This window comes from Crocodylus porosus, unplaced genomic scaffold (assembly GCF_001723895.1).
Source record: "Crocodylus porosus isolate Cpor-Errol unplaced genomic scaffold, CroPor_comp1, whole genome shotgun sequence".
NCBI lineage: Eukaryota > Metazoa > Chordata > Crocodylia > Crocodylidae > Crocodylus > Crocodylus porosus.
In genome coordinates, this window is record NW_017728937.1 from 4124191 (window position 1) to 4148426 (window position 24236).

At 44.5% G+C, this 24236-nt stretch overlaps 1 protein-coding gene and 1 non-coding gene across 3 annotated transcripts in view; one reads left to right on the top strand and one right to left on the bottom strand.

Annotated features, from left to right (window-relative positions):
* Positions 1-73, bottom strand: TRNAA-AGC. Its single transcript has one exon. It is a non-coding gene; the product is annotated as a tRNA-Ala (tRNA).
* Positions 74-236: 163 nt separating this feature from the next.
* The window catches only part of LOC109318198 (USP6 N-terminal-like protein), a 164396-nt gene continuing 140396 nt past the window's right edge, over positions 237-24236 (top strand). The window contains exons 1-2 of one of the 2 annotated variants that reach the window (XM_019547288.1): positions 237-327; positions 17685-17764. The gene's annotated coding sequence lies outside the window, so the exon portion shown is untranslated. Of the gene's footprint in view, positions 332-17684; positions 17765-24236 lie in introns of both variants that reach the window. The other variant, XM_019547289.1, reaches the window with a different exon arrangement.

A 24236-nucleotide genomic window follows, 5' to 3' on the forward strand; every position in this document is an offset into this window, starting at 1 on the left:
TGGAGAATGCGGGCATCGATCCCGCTACCTCTCGCATGCTAAGCGAGCGCTCTACCATTTGAGCTAATTCCCCCCTGTCGAACAGGGCTGCTCAGCTGACCTTTAGAGCTGCTTCTACCAGCAAGCGCTGTGACGTAGTTCTAATTCTTCCTGCCTTAGTATGTGGGGAAGGAAGCACTACATTTCCCAACAGGCAGCGGAGCGGGACAGACCGCGCCCGCGCAGTGCCTCATCCCGGCTTGCGGGGGGGGTGCCCTAGCTCATTGTGAGCGCGGCGGCAGCGCGATGGGAAGGGACGGGACGGGGCTCGTGCCGGGCGCACCCGCGGTGAGTGAGCGGCCGTTGGAACGCGGCGGGGGGAGGGGCGTGTGGCGGGGAATGGGTGGGGCGGGGGCACGCGTGGCGCAGCAGGTGCAAGGGGCAGTGGCTGGGGGCAGGCTGGGCTGCCCCGCCCCAGGGCGGGGAGGAGGGGACCTGGCCTGAAACAACAGGGGTGGGATGGGGTTTGTTTCCCCCGGCTTCCCCCTCCGGGCACGGGCGTGAGGTCGGTGCCACGCACGTGGGGCGGTCCGGGGATGCCGCCAGGCACCTCGCCAGTGCCCGCGCCCTCCCGGCGGGCGGGCTGGTCCTGGGGCACTGCGGGCAGCGTCGGGCTTGGAGGCACAGAGACATGGGAGGGGGGAGAAGCTGGGCTGGGAGGGAGCTGCTGGGGCTGTTTTGTCCGAGGTAGGCTCGTCCCTCTCGAAGCTGCACTGGGCAAAGCTGTCCTCTGAACTGTCGTGCAAGACTGCCCGGCACCCCTGCCGGGACATCACACAACACAGCCTAACATGACACAGACCTCTGAGTTCTGCACAAGATGCCCGCAGCTCTGACACCACACGGCACAACCCAAATCCATCTTCTAAACTCCTGGTTGGGCTGCCGGCAGCCCTGACAGCACAGACACAACCCAACATGACACAACAAAACGACATAACACAAGACAAATCCACCCTCTAAATTATGCGTAAGACTGTTGGCAGCCCTCACATGACACAACACAATACAATACAACACAACACAACACAAATCCGTCTTCTAAACTCTGCGTAAAACTGTCAGCAGCCCTGACATGGCACAACACAACACAGCACAACTCCGTCTTCTGAGCTCCCTGTTGGACTGCTGGCAGCCCTGACATGACACAACACGCCACAACAAAACAGTGTGGCAATACAAATCCATCCTCTAAGCTGTGCATAAGTGCCAACAGCTCGGAGACAGCAGAAGGCACGACACCCTAGCCTGTCACAGGTAAAGCAGGGGGTCACAGCAGGGCCTGCTCCTATAAAAACATTTTTAATATACACTAAGAGATCCCAGGTTGAGGGCCATGCCCCCGGCTACAGAGGAAGCCAAAAACCCCTTGCAGTCCTTAACCTGGGGTAAAATTCCTACCTGCCCCAAATGTGCAGATTGATCTGGTCTTAAGTGGAGGGGCAAGACCCTCTAGCCTTAAAACAAAGCTGAGTCCTGGTACTTACATGCTTTGTGGTTTGGGAATTGGGCAGAAGGCAGTCTAGATATGTACTTTTATACACTAAATAAAATAGAGAGCACAAGCTTTGGTGAACCCATGTTCATATCATGAGTTAGCCTTATGAAGCAAGGATTTCTTAGGGTAGTGGAAATCAAACTTCTTGCCAGGTGGGCTGGATAGGTGGTGAGTGGCTGGTCCCCAAGTTGGATTTGTGCCATGCCCTGGAATTGTGCTGCCCCACGTGGCCCCTTACCATCCTGGTCTACCCCCTACCTCTCTGTGCTGCCTTGTACCACTCAACTCACACTCGTGCCATCCCTATTCAGCCTGTATTCTCCATCTGGCACACAGGGCAAGGCCATGCTGTCCCATCTGCAGGGCTCTCTCAGCCTGCAAATTTGACAGCAGGGGAGCAGCAGTTAGCTGCCATCACATTCTTGGGCCTGTGGGGAGCCCTGCCAGTTGGATAACAGTGTCCTGCAGACCTGATTTGGCCCACAGACTAGGGATTGAGCACCCCTGTCATAGGGTGATAGTTTTGACTGGACCAACTGCATTCAATAAAATATATCACCCTAAGAAATCTTTGCATCATGCATATTTCGTGGACCATCATGGCTACAGCATCACTCTAACACGCTCTCTTAGTTGAGAGAAACTCTTCCGTTAATTATGCACATGTTAAAGTAATGATGCCAAAATTCTATGCAGAAGGACAGCAGAGCCTGTAAAGTAGAGAATTAACACAATTTATCTTTGTATAAAACTATTTCCACAATTATAGAGACTGTCTTGCTAGGCAGAAGTGGTGATCCGTCCAAGCAAGTGTCCTCTGTGAAAGAGGCCCATACCAGTTGCCTCTTAATGAGATGTAGCAAATCCAAGCCAAAAATAAAAAGAAGAAGCTATAATGCACCTGTACTCTTTCATTCAGATTTAAAATTGCAGTGGTGTAGGTCTACTTATACCAGTATTGGCGTGGACAGACAAAGTGGTTACATTGGGTCCACTATTGTGCATTCCTGATCCAAAAGTGACCCCCTTCCAAAAGGTATATTGCTCTGTCTCTGGCCTAGGTCAGTGGCCATGGCCAGAGTAGACCCATGGGCCTGAATAGTCATGCAGGGCCAAATCAGGCCCTGGGGCTCAGCACCACCCCCTTCCTGCCCTGTGTGCCATGATTAGGCCCTGGTGGCCTGGCACCACCCTCTTCTGCCCCCATGTGCTCTGGAATTGGGCCCCAGGGACCTGGTATTACCCCCTTCCTGCCCCCCCCACTGATATTGGGGCCTGGGGCCCATTACTGCCCCTCCCCACTGGGACCAGGTGTCCATTCAAGTCCATAGGACCTGGTGCTCTGCATGGGTTGGGACCTTTGACAGCAAGGGAATGGTGCCACCACTCCCAGACCTGTGGGGAGCCCTCTGGGCTGGGTGACATGGTGCCAGGGACTGGATGTGGTCCACAGGCCAGGGATTGAGTACCCCTGCCATAGGTTAAGCTTATCCCAGGGGTGGGCAAAATGCGGCCCGCCAGGCCATTCTATCTGGCCTGCGGAGCCTGTAAAAATGTTGGAAAATTAATATTTATTTGCCCCAGGCTGCCTGTCATGTGGCCCTCAATGGCTTGCCAAAACTCGGGCTTTGCCCTCTGCCTGAAATAATTCTGCCTCCCTGGCTTATCCTGTTATTTTGTTGCCTCTTTACCCAATTCTCTCATCTCTATGGATTTTTTTAAGCCTCCTTTTAAGAGTCTGAATGAAGTCATGTTCAGTATATTTTGCTATATTGCCTTTCTTCCCTTGTCCAGGTTGCTGGACCTGAGGCACTCCAATTAGTGAACGTCTTTCTAAAAGAGTAAGACCCTCCACTAATAAATTATCTCCTCTCATGATCAGTTTCCAGTGAATGAAAGGGGCTCTGCCTCTTACCTTTTGGTTATTAAGTTTTCTTAACCAGGTGTTGTTGTTTTTTTGTGGGGGGGGGTTTGGCAAAACTTCCTGAGTTTTTTAAATGATCTCTTTCTCCTTTGTATATCATTATGTCCCATCTTAGGGAATTCTGGTAGATAACATGACTTTACCTGTACAGAAGCTGTGCTGGCTTCTCCTTAACACCTTTTTTCCATCTTTGTGGAGTATTACATTCTTTAGTGATGCTCTTTATTTTTCTCAAGTGACAGGAAGGTTGATCAATAAGTGCATTCTCAATAGCCTTACATTTCTGAGAGGCTTAAATATTTATCTTCTAAAATCTCTTTGATTCATCACTTCTCTTTTACCTATAAAGGTTTACCTCAGCTGAGGTATTTGCCTTGGATATCCCTGAAAAATGAGGGATACGAAAAATGCTTTCACTGCTGTCTTGTCTTTTTATCCTCTTTGTCTCCTTTGCATCCTACTGGGCTAGAGGACCACATGGACTTGCCTGTTGGCTGTTTTTTGTGATGGTCTGATCCATCTCAATGTTTTTTATATACACCCTTCTGGTTTACCACACATACCTTATGCATGAGCGTTGCTCTGAATGAAGTATTGGGAAATTGGTCTTTTTGACTGAGACCAAATTATTTTAGAGAGCTGTAGGGGTTACCAGTCTGAGAGGAGGTGCTGCAGGTCACTTCTTGTGTTGTTTGTGTATTTCCTGTGAGTGGGAGGCCTGACTGTCAGAACTGGTTGCATGAGTGACTTCAGTTCTTGAAAGATGAGAATGAGAGGGGCTTTGATGGGATTAGCTTGTTTTTTTCAAACCACTCTCTGCCATACACTCTCTATTTTAATCCTCTTTGGTTGATTCCCATTTTGGAGGTGTCTTCGTGGAGCAGACAAGGTTCTTTGGGTAAATCTGATATCTTTTATTAGACCAACTCAAATAATTGGGAACATTTTTCCTTGCAAACTTTCAGGTATAAATACCCTTGTCAGGCATAAATTCAACTTCCTTTTCCTTCGAAATAGCAGACAATTGGTGTGTGTGTAACCTTCTTATGTAAAGGACCAGGTCGACCTGAGGAAAGATATTTTTGAAACTGAAAGCCCATTGGCTCTCTTGTGATTTTATTTTGAGCTTTTTATTTCTGTAGTTTCTGTGCTTCCTTTTCTTGCGCTGCAGTATATGAGATGGGGCATGGTTTACAGCTCTCTCTATTGTAAGGGTGTGTCTGCACTGTGCCATTAACTTGGGGTTTTATCCAGTATTTAGCCTTACTTCTGCCCAGTTTTGCACACAGAAAAATCTTTAATTCAGGTTTTGGTAGCACTTTCAGTCCTGGGCTCTCTCTCTGGCTGTTGTAGGGCAGGAAGTGGGAAACCTCAGGCTTCATCTTGACTCAGGAGTGGACTTACTGTGCAGCGAAGAGGCCAGCAAAGTTACGTGAGTGCTGGTAGTCCTCCAGTGCCTTCTTGCAGCTCACTGCAAAGGACAAGTAAGTTCTCTCGCAACTGTTACAAAAGAATCCTAGAGCATCTCTGTACAAAAAGCTAGTAGTCAGGTCCACAGAGATTCACACATGAGATCAGAAACAATGAAGTTGTTGTAACACTCAGAGGGATTTGCAGTGAGGAAGCAACTGGCTGGATTAGGTTAACTTGGGTGATTGTCACCCATGTTAAACTGTGCAGCATAGGCATACCGTATTTTTCGGACCATAAGACACACCTGACCATAAGACGCACCCAGTTTTTATGGCAGGAGAGACTATGTGTGCCGGTGGCCGGCCATTTTTATTGCTGGCTCCCGGTGTAAACAAGCGGCAGATGTCCCGCTCGGGCTCCGCGGGCAAGCTCCGCCCCATCTCCCCAGGACACGGCATAAACAAGCGGCGGGTGTCCCGCTCGGGCTCCGCCGCCTCCGTGGGCAAGCTCCGCCCTGTCTCCCCGGGACACACACCTTCGGACCATAGCACACTCGTTTTCCCCCCACTTTTGGGGGGAAAAAAGTGCGTCTTATGGTCCGAAAAATACGGTAGTCAGGTTTTGCTTGCTGTGTCTGAACTTGGTGTCTCCACATACCAGTGAACAGCTTCAGAAAATAGATTTCCATTCATAAGGTAGCTGACTGTATTTCTAACAGTGCTGGCCGTTCCTTTTTTTTGATGGTTCACTGTAGTTGTTGGCTATTGTGTGCTTAAATATAATAAACAATGCTGGGAATATGGAAAAAGCATCTAGTATGTCTCTGAACAACTGTTCAGAAATGGATGCTTGCTCTTTGTGTATCCCAGCATTGCAGCTTTCAAAATGATTACTGTTCATTTAGCTGTAAATTTGCTTTGATAGTCTTGAGTTTAATAGAAAATGTTATGCCATGAGGCTGTGGTTTCAGGAGTGATTTCACCATGTTGGTCATTGTTTGAGTATAAGTATTTATTTCTCTAGCTCTGTTATCCACTGAATGATTAATCCTGTCAATTAGTTTCTCTTTGCTCTATGCTAACTCATTTTATTAGTCACTCCATTTTTTACATGTGTGTCTTGATCCTTTATACTGCACGAGGGCTGAATTGGAGTGGAAGATAATTGACAGGAATGCTGCATATATCTAGGAAGACACCGATTGTCTTGGACAGTCCATGTGTTGGTTTTTCTACCCTTGTCACAGTGTCAGGCTTATTGGGTAAAAAGGCTGCTAGAAGCCCCTAGTATGGTGAGGACCTGCATGCTTGATTAAACTGATGTTGCTCCAGCCAGCATCCACATGAAGTGTTAGATCTGAAACAACGTGCCTAGTAATTCTACTAATGGGAGTCTGGTTTGAGCCACGTAAAGGTAATTCCAAGATAAAATTAAAGCTTCATAAAATCAAACTAAGGATTTGCCTGTGTTCGCTTTAGCACTGTGATGAGTAACGCAGCTGCTTATTGCTTGCTGTGGATCTAAAAAAATACAGACATCCATACACACACAACCTTGAAAGGGTCAATGTCCTGCTACTGATAGCACATTTAGATAGATCCTTATTGATAGAACAGTACCCAGTTTGGTGTGCCGGTCATTTTGTAGGAGTGCCTAGCAATGCTGATTTAAAACTGTAGTCTTAATCCGTGACATTTTAAAAGAACCCAAAAGTAAGCATCCATCTAGCTACATAGACCTTCTCATAGTGTGTCTAACATTTTCGAACCATCAACAGTGGAAGGCAAAATGCACAAATATAATAGCATTCCTGTAACAAACTGTAACACTTAAATATTGAGATTATTTTTTGGATCAGGTCCCCTCCTGTTCAGAAATTCAGAGACCACCTCATCCTGTTTGCCATTGCATAATACCCCTGTGGCCACATTAGCAAATGTTTGCATAGAAGAGGACTAGTTAAACTGCATGGAGAGACCACTAAAAATGCATTAACTGCTGGAAATAAGGTACAGAAGCCAGTACCACGTTACTAGTTAGCACTGCATAGAACATAGTTTGAGAATCTCTGTTGTAGCACTTGAGGCTGTAGCTAGATTTATTAGGAGCAAGAACTTTATGCTGGTTAGGAATTTGTTATATTAACTTCGGAGGATCGTGGTACTTAAGCAGATGAAGCGTTGCCCTGTCTTCTAGTTCAGTACAGAATTTTCCTTTCTGAAAGCCACTTGGCTTCAATCCAGGGAAAATGTCCTTCACGCATCTGCTATCCATACTAAGAACCCTTGAGAATATGTAAATCCCACACTGTAAATTCTCTTTGTTGCCTTATGTACCCTCAAACTGAACAGAAACACAGACTGGATATATTCTCAGCAGTATTCTTGATGCCACTGTGGTGCCCGCTTTGCATGAATCTGTGAGCCAAGAAGTAGCATTTGCACTACTGTAGGCTCTGCTGGCTTCCTGACAGCAGAAATAAAGCCAGCATGTTTAAAAAAGCGCTCATTGCTAATTTGTTGAGTAGTTAGTTGACTCCTCTTCTGCTGTGAGAAGTAGGGTTTGGGGTTCTGTCAGTCAACAAGGTGGAGTGCATGCTTTACCAGAGAGCTCATACAGCCATCAAGATCCCAGCTCTCATGTTGCTGGCTGCTTTCCCCAGCCAGCTGGCTCAGCTCATAAATAGCTTTTGTTTGGGACTGGCCAGCAGACTTCCTTTACTGCTTTACATATTCATTTAGGGTTGTCTTTCTTAGTTCCTGAGTGGGACCAAATGGCAGGCTCTCCCTATCAAGGCTGACTACTCTACTCTGTATCTTTACCAGTGACTAGGGAGAGGGGAGTTCAATTTGTCTCCCTCTTCCCCCCCCCCCTTTTATCTAGGAAGAGTGAGCTAATGGGCCATTACTTTCCTCACCTGCTTATATGGATCTGTAAGCAGGTGAAATTACCATTTGCTAATCAAATTTAATTTTCAGCTATCAGTACTAAAAGGCAGAACTTCCAAACACAGCCTTTTTTCTCTCTGATAACTGCTGATCTTACTTGTAGTATCTATTGTCGTTACAGCACACTGCATTTCCTCTCCTCACCCATAACCTCAAGATTTTAATGAAGAGCAGAGAGGTGGGAGTGGAGGGCCATGGTGAAGTGGTCTCCTAAGTAGTATTTAGAAGGTTTAGAGCAGAAATTGAATCAGTTTCTTGAGGAATTAGATTTCCAGGATGTCTTAATAGTTTCTCATCGCTAGTTTGTGTAAATAAAATTCAGTCCACTGGAGTTACAACCGGAACTGGGGACTCATAAATGAAAGGATGTAAAAATAAGTTTCCCTCCTCTGGATGATAGTCGTTATTAAAATTTGGTTTGGTGCTGGTAACAGTACAGAATATAACACTATCCTGTCAAAATAGCTGCAGTTGTGTAGTTCAGAAAGCAACCAAGGAGCCTCACAGTCAAGCAATGAGATTCATAAACAACTTGCTCTTTGATTTTTGCATTTAATGCTGTCGATGAAAAGGACTGACTGTTGCATGGAATTGGTGCTAGTAACCCTGTAAATACTGGACAGAGAATGTTTATTTGCCTCCTTTCTAAATAGCTCCTAATTGCTCTCAAATGTTGAACAAATGGAGGCTAATATAATGTCCTTTTAACAGTGCAAGCTGTTTCTGAGTAAATCCCCAGGCAGACTTACAGATCATGTAGATTGCTCAGCTGGTTAGCACGTGTAGAGTATTAATAGTAATACTGGGTTTCTAGTCTGCCACTGGCTTCTACATCCCACCTGCACTGCAGCACACTTGGATCAGTGGTTCTCAAGCCTGTTTGTGTGTGAGAGCAGCTGACTTTACCTTGTAAAGTCTTCTTTAAAATTTTGGGGGTGGAGGAAGCAGAGGAGCTGACAGTAAAAGAACGTGGAGGCTAAAAGTGTCAGTGACTTAGATCTTGCCCTTTTACCCAGGACTGGGGTGGCTGCTGTGAGAATGCTGCATCCAGGAATTTGAATTCTGGTGCCCAGGATTTTCGCATCCTTTTGGTGTGATGGAGACAGTTTAGAGGAGGACCAAAAAAATGGTCTTCGGAAAAGAAACCTTTTAACATGAGCCTGAAGAGGCTCAATCTACTCAGCTTTGAGATTAGGCAGTTGAGAAAATAATGTAGTTGGTACTTAAATTTTATCAGGTGTCTTTTCCCTTGACCTCATGCAGAGCTTTGTTGGCAGGAAGTTGAAGTGAGACAAAGTCAACTTTGAAATAAGATGCAGTTTCTTAGCAGGAAGTGTAATGTTGGAACAGCTCACCATTGGAGATGGCAAATGAGGGTGACTGCATTTCCTTGGTCAGAAAATGGGACACTATGCTCCACCCCCTGCTGTCTGGCACACTTTGCTGTCTTTGCGTACCAGTGACAGCTGAGTGTGCTGGAGAGCAAGAGCTCAGGTCTCTACTGAATGTGGGGGAGAAAAGGCATGTATATTCTTCTTCATACCACAGAAGGGCAGGAAGCTCTATATTGTCCCCAGCAGTCCTAATATTTGCAAGTCCACGTTAGATAACTATCATCAAATCTTTGATTTCAGGTCTTCAGCTGGTCACCTGCAAAGGACAGGAAAGAATCATGGTGCAGTCTTGGAGGATGTGTATTCTTCCTCTCTCTAAAGCATCAGGGATTATACAGAACTAGAAACAAGACCCTGGATGGGATGGACCAGTAGTACAGAGGATCTAGAATACAGTACTTGGCTGCAGGCTCATGGTCTGGCTGATTGAGTGTAAGGAAGAAATATCCTCCTAGGTCAGAGCTGCGAGGTTGTTGAGGGCTTTTCGCCTTCTGCAGCTTGGACTGTTAGTGACAGTGACCTGCTAGAGTCTTCTGGGTGCATTTCACCTAATCATTTTCCTGTTATTACAGAGGCCTTAAGTATACAGCAGTTTAGCCTCCTGAGAAATGAAAGATTTTAACTTAACCCAAAATGTTGGATCCAACAGAGTGGTACTGAAGTAGAATGTAAGGGCCTCTGGTGCACAGGAAATTTGACAAGATGACCTCATGGTCCCTTCTGGCCTTAAACTCTAGGAAATGGAGCTCCATTCTCTCTGGGTGGATATTTTTGTGATTCCAGATCAAATGCCATGTCATACAGTACATACTAACTGCAAGCAGAAACACCAGAGGGAAACACATAACTGAACCCCAAACTTTGTTCCTTCTGCATAGTCTTACAGTTAACTTCCTTAGTACATGCAAGAATAACTAGAGCAGCGTTTGTTAACCTGTGGGTCACAACCCAAAAGTGGGCCACAAAAATATCTGAAAGGGTTGCAAACAAACTTTAAAAATGGATTCTCCTTTAAAGAAAGAGAAAAATGTAGGAAAACTGTGGTTTTTCCTTTGTAGGCTGTTAGAGTCCTAGCCTTGCAAGGAGCTGCTTGGGGCTTCCCATGCCCCACACAGTGAGGGAACTAGGGCCTGGGGTGGGCAGCAGGTCAGGAGTGAGAGGCATTGGATTGGTACTGGCCACCAATATTTACAAATGGCTCCTAGTACAAAAAAGTTTGAGAACCACTGAACTAGAGTAACTCAGTTCCATAAAACTAGCAGAATGTAAGCATATCAACAGCTTTGTGTGCCCTTCAGCAGAAGCCTACAGCAATACCATGTTGCTCTGCAGATCCATCTGATCTCATGAAGCAAGCAGGGTTATGCCAAGTCAGAATGGGAGACTTCTAAGGAAGAGGAACACTTACAGGGCTGCTTTTGATTCAGTGGTGATTCTTCCCTCCGAGTCAATACTGAACCACTGCTTCAGACTGGCATTAGTGGTTGTGCTGCGGGAAGCACTTTTATCTTAACAAATGTAAAACGGAGTCTGTGACCAGTCAGAGTTCTTGAGTGCCGTGGTGTGCTTCGTACTGCACAGATAGTCTTTCCCAAGGAGTTTACAAGCAAGGTAATTAATGATCTCAGCATAAGTTGCATGACTGATTGTTAACATTGTCATGCTGAGCATCTCTGTGGTTTCCACTGGATGCGTGTCATCCTTGAATTCTGTTCCTATACAGCTGTGTGGTGGTAGCCTGTGCTATTAACTAGCTGCTCTTTTATTGCAGAAGAAGCTGAATTTCTTCAGAGGGAAGTGTCATTTCTGTATTTAGATTCATGCTTTTAAAATGCTTGGGATCTTTCTAGGGAACAAGTACTTTATAAAGGGAAGTAGTCATTAGGGCAGTGAATCTCAACCAGGGTGACTTGGGATCCTTTCAAGAGAGCTGTGGTGTGCCATGCAATGTTAGCACTGTTAGATGTGCAAACAACCTTCCAAAGTAAACCTAGAAATTTCAGATAGGAATCCATAGGGTAAAAAACATCTTGACCTGTTCTGATATCTTGATAGTAGAAGATTGTTTTATTATTTTTCTGTAGTCAGAAAACAAGTGAAGACTAAGAGCTAGCATTTTCCAAGGAAGGCCTTGAGTCTATCCAGGGGTGCCTCGAGTCTCAAAAGGTTGAACACCACTGTATTAGGCATATGCCAGGACTGGAATGATTGGAGGAGATTTACCTGGATTACCGGGATAACGGGTAATTCAGTTTGAGATTATATTTGTCTATTCTCAAGTTTTATTTACATTGAGTGGGGCAGGAGCAGTGGTGTTTGTACTATTACAAGATTTGTTCAAAGCAGTCTGCAGTAGGCAGGCCTTGGTGGAAATTCTTTGTTAGGCCTCAGAGTTTTGATTTTGGGGTGGTTTTGAAGCATGACTGCATTTCAACATGAAGTGCAAGATGCTTTGAAACAGAGACGGGACCTGAGAGCTCAAAGTAGCTTTGGGAGGCGGTACCATGACTTGTCTCTGTGTAAACCTCATGTATGAGATAGAGTTAATTCTGCCTTCTTTGTCTCGGAAATGCTTTCAGTGGTGGGTGGGGGAGGACTAAATAAAGTACTTGCTATGGGCATTGTGAATATTTAAACTGTATCTCTGGAGGTTTCTATTATTTTAGATCTGCAGGTTATGCTTAGTTCTGTATATTTAAAATGGCTCCAGATTCTGCTCTGTCATACACTGCTTCTTTACGTGACCCACACATGCTGCTGCAAGGAGAGGTTACTTGCTTGACAGACCAAGAAGATTACACTACAGAATCTCCTGCTCAAGTAGTGTGACAGGGCAGATTTAAACTTCACAAAGCCCTGAAATTCAGGGTTGAAGTAGGGACTCTGCTTTCTCACCCTTTAAATATACTTTCTTTAGCATTGCTTCAGGTCCTGGAAAATTATTGACCACAGGCTGGATTTGCCCAGTTATACCATGGACTGGAACTGGGACAGATGCAGGGACTGAAAGGAGGCATCTTCGGCTTCAGTAGTCCAGGAAATGCTGGCTCTAGCTGGTACTTCTTTGCAGTCATAGCCTCTGTGGCTATGGGGATGCTTGTCCAGACACAGGACTACCTCAAGTGAACCTGAAGTGCACTTTCTTGTGAAGGTAGAGGTAGTTAGCTATATTAATCTGAATTTAGGCATTGCAACAAAAGCTTATGCATCTCTGATTCAGTTAGTCTGTCAAAGAAGTCTCCTGTGCAGGTGCGATTCATTGAGGGGTTAGGCTTGTCATATGGCTCAGTGGGAGCAATGTGGGGACTTGAGACCATATGTTGTCCAGCCTGCGTGTGGGTTCCCTGTTAGTGCTCCTGGGGGCTAGGGCTCTCTCCTAGATGTCATGCCAGGCTCGCCACTCTTGATTTCCTTTGCTTTTTGAAGATTTGTCAGCAGCAGGAACCAGATGCGTAAAAACTTGATTTAAACGTTACTTTGGGGCTGAGCTCATGAAACCTGCTTTCCTCTGGCTACCTTTTTCTCTGAGTTTTAAACTGTCAGGTGGCCCAGAGCTTTTACTTTTACATTCTATGCTTAGGTTGGTTCTTCCCTTCTAAAATAACCCTGGCAAATTCAATGTGAAAATTTACTAGTGGGGGTGGAGATAGGGGTATGGGATGGGGACTGACCTGACTGCCCTGCTAATCTTCTACCAGCCACTTTGGGGAGTTGGAGACTCTAGCTGTTAGAAACAGTGAGTAGTATGTTGCAAGGCATTCTCATGCAGTATCATGAGGGTGGGTTTGTTTGACAGCGGGAACTCTGATTCCCATGGTCCACTGCTTTTCAGTGTGCAGAGACAAAATAGTGGAGGACTAGCTCTTCCCAGTGCTGAAGAATAAGCTAAATATCTGAGCACATTTTGGAAGTGCAGTTAGCTTTCTGAGGGGTGGGAAAAGAAAGGTGTCCTGGCTCTGAAATCTCATGTTCCCTGTGGCAATCCTGTCGGGGACTGTCTCGTTGAAGGACTGTGGTCTTTGCCTCCTGAAGCTAAAAGACTCTGGTGATGAGACAGGACATGCTTAGTGGGAACAATGCAGCATGTTGCTTCCTATGGGGATATTAGGGGCTGTGGAAGAGAAGCATACAGGGCCAACAGTTGTACAGTGATAAGGTAAGAGAGGAGGGAAGCATGATACTGTTGTCTAATGGTTAGGGCATTGCAGATCAACCTTTCTAGCAGGCATGCCACATGGTAAGCCCTCCACCCTTCCCGAGTGGCACTCTGATCCCCTTCCCCTGCCCAATCTGCTGATCTGTTTTCTGCTCTCTGCCCTATACTGCTTGCCTGATCTGCTTTGCTTCTTGTTCCCTGCTCCTTCTGTGATCTGTTGCATGCCACACTGGCTGCTTGTGCCATTTGTGGCACATGTGCTGGATTGGTTAACCCTGGATTAGGGGATGAAGGGGGTAGCAAGGATACTGCTTTCATTCCAACTTCAGCTGCTGCTGACTTGCTCTGTCTCCTTAGGCTTTCTTCATCTTTTGTAAGAGGGGTAATCAGGGCTATGTCATGGGACTGTTGGGAAGCTTTAATGTAAGCAAGTCCTTTGAGATGTATCCTTAATAGCTTTATACCCATGCAAAACAGTAACTGAAAACATTCACTTCCCAATTGACCCGGGAAGGCTTCCTTCAGGGAGCATGTTGAGTTGCATGTTAAATAAAACATCCCCATAGAATATATCAAAGAGAATTCTTCTGTACTGAAATAAGCTGCAGACCATAGCTTGAAGTGTGTCACTGATGCCCTAGAAGGAAGCAAAACAAACCCCCTGCTGTCATGCTTTCCTCTAGCAGTGAAGCTGGGATTGGATTTCTGCCTGTCTCTTTATTAGTGTTTATCCAGTCCAGCCCAGGGCTAAAAACCTGTGTAGTTGGTGTTTATGATCATGAAAATGACCATTTCAAGGTATCTGTCAGCTGGTAGGGAGAACCTCTCTTTTGTAATAAGGCTTCCCAGGCATATTTGGAGGATTTAAAATCATCTGTGCTCATATGGAAGGGATTTAAAAAAATAATTTCTCCCCAAAAATAAATCCATCAGAACTGAGCTGTTAATCATGCAGGAGCTGGAGAAGTGGATGTGCTCTTTGATGCTAGTATTGTCAGAGAGGCCATAGTTCCTAAATAGAATTAGGATAAACCTCTTAAGAAGAAAGCCTATATGATTTTCAAAGAAGTCTTTCTCTATAGCCTAGGTCTTGGAGGCCAGATCTGTCCTATTATCAAGTGTCTATGCCTGCCTTGATAACATGGGATTAGGATAGTTGTGCTTTCAGACTTTTGGATTTGAGGACAGGTTGGCAGCTACTGAGTACCTTTCTTTTCACTTGCCAGCCCTCTGTTCACTATTGCATACTATGCACTAGCCTTCTTTATGGTCCCTGCCTGGCTATCTTTCTGCCTCATCACTTCTCAAGCACACTTTAAATCTCTGAAAACATCATCTTACACTCTTTGCAGGCCATTTAATTTCTCTTTTCCTTTTCTATTCCCGTTTGTTTTTTTGTTTGATATTTAGTTCTGTTTTAAAGGTTTTTGTGCCATATTGTATGAACTAAATGGTATTGTATCTACTGATAATTATAGTAGACTGGTTAGTACTGACAGGTGACCACCAAGGCACTAGCATGGGAAGCATAAGATCATTGGGCTGGTGACACATGGCAAGCAAGTTTGTTTGACAGTGAGAAGGAAATAAGAATTGGTGGAAATTCATAGTGGATCCAATGCTGTTCAAAGTGAAACTGCACTTCAAATCCCAAAGGACAATCATGGGATAAGGCAGTTCTGAGAAGAATTATTGGTGAGAACTGTACGAGTCTGAGCTGAGTTCTAGGACCCAAGTGTTGGGATGCTGCTTGGCACTGTGCTTTATTTATGTTCCTAGTATAGCTGGCTGTTACAGGGCAAAGTGCTTTGTTCCTAAGATGCAGCTGTTTTGGGAAGAAAGACCAGACCAACTACATACAGAACTTATTAACTCACTGGCTAGCAATGCCTAAGGAAGCCGCAAGCAACTCAGTTTGCTTTGCTCAGCAGTGGCAGTAGGAGCTTGTTTTTAGTTTTTGCCAATAACGTTCCTCTCATAGTAACAGCAGCCTGACTGAGGACTGGGGAGAAGGGAGCTGTAAGGCAAGGTAAAGCCAAGAAAAAATCTTCTCATTGCTTTTATATAGCACAATCCAGAGGTTAAGGTCTGGCTGTTCAGGAAAAGGAAACTTTCCTCTGTGTGCCTTTTTTTTCCACCCCAATTGGATATTGTTAATCCTGAATATATTGCTTCTTCCATCCTGGTCTAAACTTCGTGTTTCCAAAAAAGACATGTGGAGCAAATTTTCAAACTTGATCCTGTAATGTTAACAGAGACCTGTATTTCACTATCACTGGGAAAAATTGCCTTTCTGTAGGCTACAAATAATCTGCTCTTGAATTAGGTGAATGACCAAATTAGATTTATATACTATTTTTTCCATCTTAGCAAAGTATGTGTTTCTTAGTAGAAAGATCTTGCTCAGTTCAGAACTTGGTAATGGTGAGTCTCCCAGGGGTGTAGAGTTTGGGCAGCTTTCTGTAAGTAACTTTCCTGTTTTGGTTATGGTGGTAATTTAAAGCAGAGAGGGTAGTGATTATAAATGGGAATGGAAAGTTTGTTCATGAGGTTTGGATACTGACGCTACTGTCTGGTGGTTTTCAGTACAATTTTAATCCTTGAAAATGCTTCTGTAATATTTGAGGTCTTATTAATGGGGGGAAAAAAGAGGGTTGAATGGACTAAGTTCTTGTTAGTCTTTAAGCAGACAAGGTTCTTTGGGTAAATCTGATATCTTTTATTAGACCAACCAAATAGTTGGAAAATTTGTTCTTTGCAAGCTTTTGGATACAAACACCCTCCTTCAGGAAGAGGGAGAGTTTGTAGTTAGTCTTTAAGGGCACTTTTTCTTGTGCTCTGGGGTGTGGTGCTTTAATTAGAGCAGCTCTGAGAGCTGCTCTAATTAAAGCACTGCAAATGCCCCTGCCACCATTTTGAAGTGTGGAGACACTGATACGCAAGATGTGTGAGGCTGTTGGAGCACGGTCATTGCCATGCTCCAGCAGATTCGATTAATTACACGCATTGCCATGCTCCAGCAGACATGCTGTAATTACGCTACGTTGGAGCATCCTCTGCGCTCGTATACACATGCTGTAAAACATTGGCTAGTGATAGCTGGAGGCTGTGATTCAAAATCAAAGACCAGGGAATTAGGAGACTTCTTATTCAGAGTCAAAGGCAAACCAAAACATTCTGTAAATACACTGTCTTCCTGCCGTTTTATAAGAAGGCTCAAGACACAGGAAATAAATTGCAAATCCTTGGATTGATCTCGTTGTTCAGTTTTGATATAATCAAGTTCCTTTACCCTTTTGGAGCATTGTGACTACAACTTTGCACTCAGGCGTTTAAAATTTTTCAATACAGTGTAATATATTCTACTAAAAGTTCTTCCCACTCTCTCTCCTCTTTTCCAAATTCAAATCTTTAGTGTGGAAAAACAGCTGAAGGCAATTGTTGTGGATGGACTAGAACTTCTAACTGGAAGAGCAAAACTTGGTATTAGCCATTTTTTGCTTTAATATCTCTTGATTCAACCTTGGATATAATGGGGCATTCTTCTTCCCTCCCTCCCCCCACTTCCTCACACAAAAAAAAATCAAAAAAGAAAAACATCTCTACTTGGGACAGTTTGTAACTACTGAAACATCTTGTTTTTAAGATCTCTTCTATAGTGTGTATCTGGTGCTTCAAACCTTGTCAATATGCATTTCCACCGTCAGCAAATCAATTTAAACCGTCTCACCTTCTGCTCAGAGCTGCTAAACTTCTTCTGTATGACTAATGTGCAAAAAATTGTATACAGCAACAGAAACAAAGTCAATGTATTGTACCTAATTAAATAGAAGCGACAAGTCTGTCTGGTATTGAAAGGCATGTGAGTGCATTCAAAATCCATTGGAAAACATGCTACCAAAGCCTAGAAAGGCTTATGTTCTTTACAGAGAGGGAGAACGTATTTAGCAAGATAAAGACGTACTAGTGTCTGTGGAGTGTTCGATATTACTTAGTATAATTGCCTAGACTTTGGGTTTTTTATGACCTTGACTATTGAGGAAGCATTACCCAGCAGAGCAAGTGGTGGTCTGGAGGCCACGAGCTGTGCAGCAGTAGTCTAGGTACTTGTGCTGGCTCCCTTTCTAGTCTTTAGCAAGTTATTTACCATTCCATGTCTCCATGAGTAAAATGGGGACTGTAGAGGAGACTCTTATTAAATTTGGAGTCTTGCCTTGCTCTTGCTCCTAGCAAATGTGGCTGGGGTGTAACCTGCCTAAGTGTTTTCATCCAGTGTCACTGTAATTAATTATGTTCTGTAACACTTTTGCAGGGTTCAGGAGTTCCTAAATGCTGATGGGCATTTGCATCCCAACATGACATCACCTTGAAGGAAGTCTGCACTCTCAGCAGGTATGCTTTTAGCTCTCAAAGTTACTGTTGCATCTCTTTTAGGTGCTGTACATTGTAAAACTAATCACTGTTGCTCAGAAAAGGAGGATGCATTACTACTACTAGTAAAGATTTATGGCCTATAGTTAGTGAGACCTGCGCTTAACCATCTTGGTTGGTTTATCTGATCAGATTTATTGTCTCTGCTTCCCCCTTTGGTGATTTATCCATAATTTCTTGCCATTAACACTGGGACGTAAGGAAAAAGAAGAAAGCGGAACAGATTAATTGCTACAAAATCCAAAAGTACTTCATTTTTGTGGTAAAGAGCAATCCTAGGTGGTCTGGCCACAGGCTCCTTGTCCTAGTTTTATCTGTAGTGTTATTGCTATTAGTAAGGTTTGGAGCCTTTTCCCCTTATCCTTCCCTATGGGGGTTGCACATATGTTTGCAGACAGCTAGGAAAAGTAGTCAAGCCCACTTTTAGCCTGGGCAGCATTTGTATTGTCTCCCATCAGGGATGAGGCAGTGGAAGACTGGAAAGGTTCTCAGTCATCTAGCTGTTTTGCCACCTTGCCTGCCTTGTTGTCAATTGCCAGATGTTATAGGAGAGAGTACTCCTGTGGCATTTACCCTGTTCCCTGGTGTAGCTTTTGCTGTTTTTTCCAGTGAGACTCAGGCAAGAGTAATATGGAAATGTGGCCAGTGCCAAGAAAATATCTGTTCTCAGTGTATTTTCCAACCCAAAATTTGTACTTAACCTTGCTTATGCTGTTGCTGTGGAGAGGTGGAAAATAAGTCAAACTGATTTGCTTGGCTGCTAAGGCTGATGCAGGGGTAGGTAAAATACAGCCTGCGGGATGGATCTGGCCTGCCAGGCCATTCTATCCAGCCCACAGGGGCCCTAAAAAATTTAGAGAATTTGTATTTAACTGCCCCTGCTTCCTGTCAAAGGTGAGCCCAGAGCTGGCGAAGGGCCCAGTCTATCAGTGGCGGTGGGAAACAAGCTGGTGCTCAGCACAGGGGGAAAGTGGCCGCTCCCCTTACCCGCAGCTGGCGCTCTTGAAGCCTTTGCAGGGCTACCTGTGCTTGCTCTTGTTGCAGAGAGGCAGAACAGCCCTGCGCGGGCTGTGAGTGGCTGCAGCATGGGGCCCTGCTCCCTGGGGGGTGCTTTTCTCTTGCGCTGAGCACCCGCTTGTTCACTGCAGATGAGTGTGGGGTCGGGACTGCCTGCTGCTCCCCACCTGTACCATGGGGCTGGAGTGGGGGCACTGGGAGTAAATGGGCATGCAGGAGCCAGTGGCAGCCGGGCGGGAGTGAGGGGCCTGTGCCAGTGGGGCAGTAGGAGTGGGGTCCCAGCCTGCAGGGGCTCTGTGGAGCTGGGCTAGCTCCCCCATCTCTCTTCTGGTGTAACCCAGCCTGGCTCCAGAGATCCCTGCCAGCCCGTGCCCCGCGCTCCTGCCGCCCTGCTCTGGGCCCTGCTGGTGCTGACCCTGGGACACTGGTGCAGGTCCCGTGCTCCTGCTCGCTTCCACTCCCCCCTGGCCACTTTCCTGCCCAGCCGTTCTGCACTACCCCATACCCAGACACACACATCCCCACAAATCTCCATATGCAATCACTTCTGCATATATACCACAAATCACCACAAAAATATATGTATTATTTATATATATTAATTATAATATATATCTATATATCTATCTATATATATACATAGATAGATAGATAGATATTATATTAATATATAAAATAAGTTGAAATATATTATTATGGGTGTTTGATTTTTAGTATGTCATTTTTTCCTGTGTGATGGCAAATCCTCTTTCCCAAAGGCGTACTTCCAGGGGGAAGGGGAGGGACTTCCAGTGGCAAAGGTCAGAGGTTAGGTCCCAAGATGGTGACTGGGGTGGGGAACCTGTCAAGGGGCAGGGCTACCCATGCGGCCCTTGACAGCTTGCCAAAACTTGGTAAACGGCCCTCCACCCAAAATAATTGCCCGCCCCTGCTCTGAGGGCTGGGAAGGTGGTAATCTGCCTCTCCCACTGGAGGGTTGCAGATTTCCCTCTGCATCTCCTACTCATTCATCAGCTTTTCCTTCTTCAAAAGCACAGTTACTATGGCTTTCCCTTTGGGGCCAGCTGTTGCACAAGGTACAGGTGGCTGGTTAATGAAGTATATGTGTATTGAAACTTGTCTGTTGTCAGACCACATTTGTAGTAAAGGATTTTCTTTCTGTCCTGTCTTCATATTCTGGGTGACTCCCTCAGTGCAGTTCTGTGGTTTCACATACTCTGAAGCAGGAAGTAGCAGCAGAAGTGCCTCAGCTTCAAATAAGCTATAACAGCACCCAACAGCAGCTCATCATTTGCAGTTGTAACATGGTGACTTAAAGTGAGATTCATAAGGTAAACGAAATATTGTTTTTGCTATAGGGCCTAAGTGTAGACCATGAGAAAAGTATTTTTCAGGAAGTGGCTAAAAGGACTCTCGGAAACTTTTTCACTCTCGACAACTTTAATGATTTTACAGCCACTGGAAAAAGTCCTCTATAGATAGCTGTGTTCAAGCATTTTTGATTAGTATAGTAAAAATACTATGCTGCCTGTTTTTGGGAGGTTTTTCTTTCCAATAGAACTAACATTTTCAGTTAAATGGGCAGTGGTAACAATACAAATAGCAATCTATAGTAAGAGTCGGCAGTCTTTGGCCCATGAACCATATCTAACTCTCAAAAGCTTGTTTTTTTCTGGCCTGCAGAGCTGGGACAGTGCGGGGAATTGGCAGCATTCAGCAATGGCAGTGACTGGGCCACAGGCAGTGGCCAGCCGTAGACCAAGCTCTGTTATTTGACCTGCTGCTGCTTAAAGGCCACTGACCCCTGATCTGTAGTATTTGACTGCCTTTTTTTTTTGTTGAATCCTTTTTGCTGGCCTGTATATTTGACCCCAAATGTGATTAAGAATATCAACATAATGGCTTCAGCTATAATCTATGTCCTCATCCTTACCTAAAGATATAAGAAAGGCATCTCCAATATAAAGCTCAATTTTTCAAGGTCCACAGAACTCTAGGGGCACTATGTGATTCTGATGGACTGAGTAGGGCTTTCTAATATTTCATCAGTAAATATGCTGCCACATTCAGTCTTCGAGCATATCTGATGTGTACATGGAACCTCCCTCTGCAAGAGTTTTGATTCAAAATCTATTAGGAGAGGAATTCTTTCCATTGATTTAGTTGACTTTGAATCTGATTCAGCTAGCCAACTAAATCATATCCTGTTTTAGCTTAGCACTTCATTATTGTGCTTCTGCTTCTTATGACCTTTAATGTATTTTCGGAGAGTAGATACATATAAAAGGTATTAATTGGGAGTGAGAAGGAGATTGTTATATCAATATCCAGTGTCAATATCCAGTGGTGCACAGATCTGCCATGGTTGTTTAACATTTCCCTGTTTAAAATAGACACAGCCTGTAGTGGCAGACTTCTCTTTGAGTAATTATTATATTTCTATTCCATCTGAAGCAGTGTAGCAATGTCTCCAACCTGATGCATGGTCTTACTTGATATACCCAGTATATTTATTGTTCTGATGTGCCTGTGTTTGACTGAAAACCTCATTATACACCCTTGAAGGTATTTGATAGCAAAAGTGGATACGCTGAGCCTATGATGATTGTTCTATCTGAGATTCAAGTTGATAAATGTTTCTGATAATCACTCATTGCAACTCACTGGAATACCTCTTTGAGGTTGTAATGGAGAGTGGGAGTTGCTAAACCTTTAGTAGCAGGACCAGTATTCTCCCATCCATCGGGTCTGTTTGGTCATATAAGGCAGAATTGTGTCCCCTTAAATTGAAAAGCTGAATAGATGGACAGTCCAGCAGGAAGCAAAGGAAGCAGAGATCTGGTTGGTATACTCAGTTTGAGCCTTTATCTTTGCCCACAAGCCACAATTTTAAAGCAGTTGTATCCTCAGTCTGCCCATGGATAGGTTTATTTCTCACACTAAACTTAATTAAAATGGTGCTTTTCAGAAGTGGCTGTCTTCAGCTGTAGGAGGACTTAATCCTTTGCTAGCCTAGCATAACTTGTTTTTCTAATGAGCTGGGAACTATTGCAGTGAACATGTGATCTGAAAGGTTTAGAAGCAATAGCAGTTGCTAGACATAACAATAAAACCTTTGAACTGTCCTAAAAAAGTTCTTATGACCTTTAATGTATTTTCAGAGAGTAGACGCATATTAATGGTATTAATTGGGAGTGAGAAGGAGATTGTTATATCAATATCCAGTGTCAATATCCAGTGGATATCCTTTCAGTCATTTGTTGGTACCTTGAGGTTGCAGTGGTCGATAAGTCAAGATTCAGTTACCTGGTGAGGATCCTTCTTATCCAATGAGTCCCACAGAAATCTTGCCAGCCTAACACTGCTTAGCAAAGAAATCTGTGCAGCACAGGATATTTAAGATCAAGATTTCTAAAAGAATATAAGATCGTTAAGTGAACCAATCTTTCTTGTAAACCTGGTTTATCCAGGAGCAGGTGGGTGGTGTTACAAGCACGGATAAGGAGTAGGAGGAAGGGTGGGGCTGTTTCTGCCCAGCCTCTGTGTAATAACTGCAATTCTATGTCCCTTCCCTGCCTGGTATGTTCAGTTTGCTTTTACTTTTTAAAGTGGGGCCACTTAATGCATTATAACTTAAATCACTATTTCTAGCCTTATAGGGTCAAGAATTATGTGCATATATTATAAGTCTCCAATCTCCAGGGACTTAAAGTTAAAGCAAGGAGGTAATGAAAGGGGGAAAAAAAGGAGGTAAGACTGACTTCAATTTGCCAACAATCCTAGCTCATGTTTGCTTCTGAACTGCAAAGGAAGGGTATTGAATTCATTCATTGGCTCTAATGGCTTGCATTGTCTACTGCCAGCCATGGCATTGTTCTGTTTCTAGTTTCTTAACAAAATTTCCTGTTCTGTAATGTTACCTCCCAAACACTTTTTGATTTAATTTTTCTTCTTGGAACTAGGAACAACTATGATTACAAGGGAAGCAGGGCAGTTAGGCTAAATGTCTGATTAAGCTGCTGATGTGTAAAAGCTGCCTTTACTTGCTTCCTTCTTTCTTTTTCCCAGTTGTCTTAAGGTGAGTTGCAAATGAGGGGCAAACTGGTCAATTTGGATTTTGGTGTTGAATAGGGAAGAAATGACAGTGATTCATGATAGGGAGATAAAGTCCTCAAGAAATTTGCAGAGGTGATATTTAATGTAGATTTTTAGAAACCTCCTGGGACGCTGTGAATGGCAATATCTAGCATGGCAGAGAAATGCTAGTTGGTACAGACAATGACAGTGGTGCTCAACCTTTTTGCCCTGTGGGGACTGGATGGACAGTGCCCAGTCTTTCCCTGGGCTGGATCTGGATGGTGATTCCCACCTGGCACCAGATCTAGCTGGGCACCATCTGGCCACAGAGGGAGGCAGGTGGCAACTCATCTTCAACCCAGCTCTGTGAGGGGAGGGAGAATGGCTTGGGCCCAGTCCAGCTGTGTAGGTGGAATTGGGTATGGCTCAACCCCAACCTGACCCTGCAGGGATGGCAGGGAGCTTGACTTGACTCTTCAGTGGGGGAGGGGGCTTGATGTTGCCCCAACCCAGCCCTGTGGGGGGCATGACTTGGCCACAACCTAGCTGCACTAGAGGAAAGAGAACATAGCCCAGCTCCAGCTGTCCCCATGGGATTTGGGGTTTGGGAACTTGGCAGCAGGGGAGAGTGGCCATATTAATTGCCACTACTGCTGCCACCAGATTTCCCAACCCATGGGGTGCCCCATGGGCCAAATGCCATGGATTTGCAGACTGCTGAGCACCCTTGGACTAGGAGAACTCTGTTTCTACATGTGAAAACAGCTTCTTGAGGGAAGATCTGCCATTTAATGGGAATTACTAAATTATGGTGCTGGGGTTTTTTTTAAGCACACAAAGAAACCAGAGAGAAGATTTCAAAAGCTCTTTCTTGAAACAGATGGAAACTATATTTTGGGGTTCTCCCTCCCTCCCTTTTGGTTCAATCCCAACTGGTGCTGGTTTCTTATACTTTGAGATAGCTTTGTATAAAAAATGGGACAGTTGCTGTTGCATTTCTGACTTGTATTTTGTCTCTCTGACCCAATGTTTGCATCACTCTACCTCATGTGACTGGAAAAGGGTGTTTGTTTTCCCCTCTGGAATATATTTTCTGTATAATCCAGGCTTCATTTCCCTTGTTGGCAGAACTACAGTATTTGCTATGCATTTTTCAAAATGTGTCAATCAACTTGGCCTCCCAAGACATAAGAACACTGCTTGTATTGCTGCTGTAATTCTGGGGTGGAAAAAATCTATGTACTGTCTCAGATAATTGGGTTATTTCACTCTGAGAGCACAAGACATTCTGAGTAATGTTACACTGCTTTGATAGGTAATTAAAACGGTTGGGAGCAGG